Genomic DNA, 6,699 nt, shown 5'->3' on the forward strand with positions numbered 1-6,699 from the left:
TCAAAAAAGGGATAGTTGTCTACATATAATATTTAATTAAAATTTGTTAACGTAGGTATAGGTAGGTAACGAGTAAAGTTGTATTGTAGCTTCTATTGGAATATTAAGTCCAACTTCTTTAGCTTATCTTAACCTAGTTCGTTAATGTAGTACCAAAAACAAACAAACGAAAAAATGAATATTCTTGAAGTAACATCTTGAGATTCGTATTTATTAAATTATAATACGTGAACTTTGTTATTTACCCACCAAAGTAGCAGGTAGATGTGACCGATTGAACATTTATTAAGAAACAGGTTTTAATATAAGTAGTCAAGTATAAACGTATCCAATTAATGCTATTATACAATTTTATTTTATGGTTATTCCGCAGGAATCTGAAAATAAACTGAAAAATAGAAAAATTTATCTTGATAAGGATCGTTTATATGACTTTTAGAAGGTTAAATTTCTATTTCATTTGAATTAGCTTTTCTTACGATTCAATTTCAGTATCTTTACCTATCACATATATAGTATTAGAAATTAATAATAAAAAAAATATAAAAATTACTACTAGAAATAAAAGGTACGCTAAGATATTATACAATATGTTACTTTAGGGAGAACCCATCAATGTTTGATGTTAGTTAATTGACAACTTTAGAAAAATAGTAAGTGAAGGTAGATAATTTCTAAACTCTTTCCTAATGTCACACGGTTTACTCAATCATAACACAGACAAATAAAACGTCAATATATGTCAAACGAATTCGAAGTTATGATGATGTTGGTATTGCAGTGTAAAAAAATTGGATACGAAGAAAACGTCGGAGGAAGTTAGTTACTTTACTAATATACACAAGCAAATTTTTAATTTGTTTATTTTCATGTTTGCATGATTCTAAAATGAGAAATAGGACTTAAATATAAAGTGAAAAAATTTAAGATTCCGTTCGACTCTCGGCATGTGTCTAATACTCTAGCTATTGCATATTAAATCGAGTATTATAATTATTATAAAATGTCTTTTAATTATTTCGAGATATTCCGAAAAATTATTGGACAACACAATGTCTTATTGATTTCATATAAACATACCGACGAATGTGTAATGTTATTATTATTATTTATATTATAGGTATTTTAATATTTATAAGGTTCGTAACAATTACATTTAGTTTGCTAATTTGCTCACTGTTGTATAAATTTCAATTTGTTGCTTTATTTCACAAACGTGATATTGTATGAATTACAATATATTTATGGAATTTACATAGTCCGGTATTTACCGACATTTGTAACAATTTTTACAATTTAATGTAATCGAAAAACATCAACACACACGTTTTTTTTTTAATACAACATTAAATTTTTGGCATTCAGTGTGAATAGACGCGTTTTCGATTTTCAAATATAAAAGTCAATCTAATAAATAATAAAATTATTGAAGGACAAATGTTTAAAACTAATAGAATTTTAAATACAACGCGCCTAGAGTTTAAGATAGGGTTTTCTTTAAAATTTTAAAAATCTCAGACGAACCCCTTTCAAATAGAGTCGATAAAAGAAAAGAATACCTTCAATTAAGAAGTTGATTTTGACCACTCGTAGTTTCTCAAATTATTGCATAAAGTATATTAATAAATACTAGATACTGACCACAAGTTAAAAGAAAGTCGACTCGAATCTAAGGCGGATCTTCCAATTCAGTAATTGAGAAATTGCTTTGAGTTTTTTGAAAATTTCTTAATATTTAAGTAGGTACTAATTATTCTACCCATATCAATGCCCAAGTGACTTTTCAACCCTTAAAAGGAATTATATTTGCATGAATGTTAAAGGGTTTCTTTTATAATTACCTCAGTTTTCATTTCGAGAAACTTATTTCGACTGTAAAATGAACTTGACAAGGAAATCGTTTCCCATACCGCCTGTCAAGAAATTCTAAGGTTTTACAAATGTTGCAAATTTCACGTTTTAAATTTGAACCTTTCAAAGGTAAAGGTAAATGGTGTACGTTCCCATAAAATTGACCGGTATGAGTCAAATTGACGTCTCAAGTGAGTCAGGGTTAGACGAATAATTTATTGAGGATATTGTTTGCTATTTGCATGCCGTTCTGTATGGCATTGTTGTTACGTTTTACGTTGTACCTGAAATAGAACATTGTCCTTGTAGTATCCAGCCCGACAAAATTCTGTTACATCAGCAGGTAAGGGTGTAAGGCCGGATTGAGGTATAAAATGTTACTTTGAACTTTTAGAACACTGTATTACTGTATAGGTATTAGATAATACTCGTATTTTTTACGCCAGACTGCTTATTATCTGTTTAAAAATAGAGTTATTATTTTGCATAAGGTAAGAGCCGGATAGTTGCCCCACTTTTCAAAAAAGCTCTGTTATTAAAAAATATGTACTTACAAAAAACAATGCAACATGTATATCAAAACATAGGTCTTTGATATTTTCTAGTAGCCTATTTGTGTAAACCTAATTAATATTGGTTTTGAGTAAATCATGTTTTAGTTGACCTCTCAAAAAAGGGATAGTTGTCTACTGTAGCGGATAGTAGTTTAACTTAAAAAATGGTACGAGTTGCCTCGTGCGGGGATGGACGCCTCACTATGATTTTTTCAGATAAAAACAAATTTATATAATCAGTCTTTACTATTTACTGAGATCCTTTATTAAGTACTAGACAACATATTAATCAACATTATAAAATACTATACGAAAAATATTGTTAACGGTGTATGTCTGGTGGAGCACGGCTTCGTACAGGAGTTTAACAGGGGTAGACAAAATAGCCTCTAAAATAAAAATAAATCTATAAAGTGATATCTTAAAGTTAGGACAATATGGTAATCAACTTTGGCATTAGCATTAATTATCATCTTATATTTCATAAATTCGAGATATTTCATTGATTCCTTTATGTTTTTTATCCTTTGAATGCAAGTGCTATACCATCTTATGTTTAACATATGACGCAGCACCACTCCTGGTTTTCGTGTATACCTGCGAGGCACTTAGAATGAGCGCATGAAACACTTAAGTCTTTATTTTGTTTAAAACAAGTTGGAAAAAAACACCAAAAGAACAAAATCTGACTTTGTTCGTTAAAGAATTAATAGATGCCCCTAGAGCGACTATCCTTTCTATTTGCGAAATAAAAACTATTTAACAATAAAATCTAATAAACAGTGGAATTTAAACACTAATGCAAGCAAATAAACAAAAAGTTGACTGAAGCTACAATTTACAAACGTTGTCACGAAAGATTTTTGCTTACACGGACCAAATGCATGCGCCTACTCTGTCGACTTACAAGGCACTACCATACGGGAGGGACACTTCTAATTTTAGTGACGGGCTAATGCCACTAAGATCCCTAACACAGTGTATTCAAAACAGTGGTATGTATCCCACTGACGCAACTATCCGGTTTTTACCCTGTACCTAGCGAAATTGGGCATTTTATAAAACGTTTGAGGATTCAGAAATTCTGTTCTAATCAGTTATACTAAATTAAATGTCCTTCCTTGAGATTTTCATAATTTTTAATTTATCCTCCCTTGTAGGGAGTGAGCAATAAGATGGGTTACAACTTGGATATACCTAGTGTTTCCATTAGTCTACATGCATCATAGAAATGTACCCTACATCAAATTGAATGTATTGATATTTTAAAAAATTAAAAATATCGCAACTCTACCTTCGCTTTAGTAAAACTTAATGAAACGTTAGCTGTATATACCTCCATTATCAATTGCTCCAAAATTATACTCGTAAATTATAGGATTAATAACTAATGAAAGATAATTGTTGCTATTTCTTCTGTTAATATTATCAAGTGATGTCAGGTAAGTGAGTCCGTATGAGAAGGTCGCGATCTCGTCTTCTGTACTCGTGGGTCTACCAACTAAAAATCTTTGAGGGTTTTTATATACATACATTTTGAACCCAAACATTTGAGTGACTTTATTCAAGAGTATACCTACCTAATGTGTCGTCCAAGTGACTACGTAAAGGAGTTTCAAAAGAGGTATTTGAGTAGGTGAAGTGTCCGCGCGCCCGAATCGTGTAGTAGTCGTAGTCGTAGGTATATTTGTACGTGGAGGACTCGGCGAGGAGGAGCCGGTTATTTGGTTGGTTTGGTAGCCTGGGGCTCTATCTTTCTACATAACGAACGCGCAACGTTTGACTTCGAACACACCTCAATGGATTACCGAAGAAAAAAAACGAATGTTTCCTAGAAGGTTAAACGTTGACGCCTGATGGTTTCGTTTGTACCAACTCCTTCGGATAACTTTTTTCTTGTCGCTCTTTATTTCAAATGACCAAATTTATTTTTATCGGTGACCCATTATTTAATGTTATTATTATTGTTGTTGTTGTAGTACTAATATTGTGTGTTCGCGCAGATTGGTGACACCAAATTTACGATAAAAATGTGATTATATGAATAATGATCTAGAACAGTGATTCCGAACCTGGGGGTAATTACCCCCGCAGGGGTAAATAAATTATTCTGTGCGGGTTACAAAGAATCTAATAATTAAGACCTAATGTGATAAAATATACCTAGATAGTAAAAATATAAAATTATAGATGTGTCGATGTTTATACAACTGTATGCACAATTGATCAATATCGAACCAAACAAGATCACATTTGAAAATTCTGTGTTTCGGCATTTATCTGCAATAATAAACTCAGTGAAGTAATATTTTCCGGATATGGATAACCGTCAGTCCAGTTCTTGGATATTAAGACTATTTACTACGGATGATATCATTATTAAAAATGAAGACGTAGCGGCCAAAGTAGAATATCTACGCCAGGATACTACTTGCGGAGTGGAATTTCAAAATTATAATTTTAGCACATTTTGGGGAAAATCTGGTGCCAAATATCCTGCTCTAGCTAACATAGCTTTAAAAATGCCAATACGCTTTGCCACTACCTATTTGTATTTGCTTGTATTGTTTGTATTGATAACATTTTAAGGTCGGGGTAAAATCAGTTTTCCTAATAGATCACAGAGGTAACAATATTTAAAGGGTTAGGAACCACTGATCTAGAACCTTTCAATACAAAAAATGATCAGCCAAAAGTAGGAAACTTGAAGCAAAATAATAGAAAAATCGTATCGTAAAAGTATAACTTTTTTGACTCACCTATTCATCATCAGAATTATCTTTAGATCGTCCAGTCTGAAAGAAAAAGGACATATATTAGTTTTTAAAAATTAGTTACCCATTTTTCAAAATGAGAAAATTTTGCTTATACCTAAACATCTAATGCCACCCGCCCAAATTTGGGTGGAAGGTACCGCTGTCAATAGTACCTACATTAGCATTTGTATTTTAACTATGGTATTCTTTCATACTGTCGGCGATTGGTTAGTTACACTACCACATCCTATCTATGACCCCATAACAAAATACTGACATTTAAGCACGTCCAATACGTCAAAATATTGATGATTTTCAATTAAATTCGATTAAATGAAAACGTCTTGGCTATCAAAAGTAGGTCTAATTGTAAGACATAGTTCCAACGTTTTAATAGTCAGCGAATACCAGAAAGTTAGGTCTTAAGAGGAATTATGATTGTAGATCCCTAGACAAAAATTTTCACTCTCTCAGCGTTTCTCACAGTTTTTCACAGTCTCTCAGTTATTGCCTAGGCGATTTTATGGATCTCTCACAGTCTCTGTATGACAGACTCGAGCGATAAAATTGTTATTTGTTTGTCTCTCGTACAGAGATTCGAGTCTCCCGTTCAGAGATTCGAGTCTCTCGTTCAGAGATTGGATACTAAAAGCGTATCTCTGTATGAGCGACTTGAGTCTCGCTTTTAGAGACTTTGAGAGACTGAACATTTTTATCTCGGGATGTATATTTTCGTAGACCCGTAGATACGTAGAACATTCTGTTGTGAAATGATAAGAAGAAAATGAGAGAATTTGGCTTATATCCACACATAATGTAGTAAGAGGAAAAGTTGTTTAAAGTTTTTAAAATTAAGTGTAGGTACCCATGTAATTATCCTTCTTTACACATACTTACGATTTAATTTGAAGCTTTACAAGTAAGAATGCTACCTCTACTTTAATAAATAATTCAATAATTAATGCGATTTCACGGCAATTGTATTATTATTGTAATAGGTATACTTGATAATGCAATCTAAGTCAATACTTATAACTTCATAATAATTATTGAGACAAATTGAGGGAGCAGAAATCGTTGCCCTTATATAGTACACTAGCCCTCATAGTTCCTTTTGTATAACAAAAAAACTGTCAGACCGAAGCTTACTGAAATGGAATTAATAAACTTGTAAATTGTATCATTGGTCTAATTAGAATGTGGGCTGATCAAATACATACATATGTTTAAATTAATGTGTGAATTGATCTGAGTCAATGAATATGGATAAGACGTAAATACATTCAGCGCCAAATTTGTTAGATTATCTTTAGATAACATGTGTCCATTACATACTTTTGAAAAATAAGTTTAAAATCACAACCTTACAGGTCAATTCTACGCCAGTTACCACCGGTAATTAGTGTTGCCACCTTTGCAGGCTTTACATAAAGTATTTCTCGACTAAAGATTTAAAAAAAAGGACTCAGCATAAAAATAAAGTATTTTATTTTTTTTTGTTACACCTAGCAGCCAGTAACAAATTGCTGTCGCTCTTA

Source organism: Agrilus planipennis, unplaced genomic scaffold, assembly GCF_000699045.2.
Source record: "Agrilus planipennis isolate EAB-ADULT unplaced genomic scaffold, Apla_2.0 scaffold105, whole genome shotgun sequence".
Taxonomy (NCBI): domain Eukaryota; kingdom Metazoa; phylum Arthropoda; class Insecta; order Coleoptera; family Buprestidae; genus Agrilus; species Agrilus planipennis.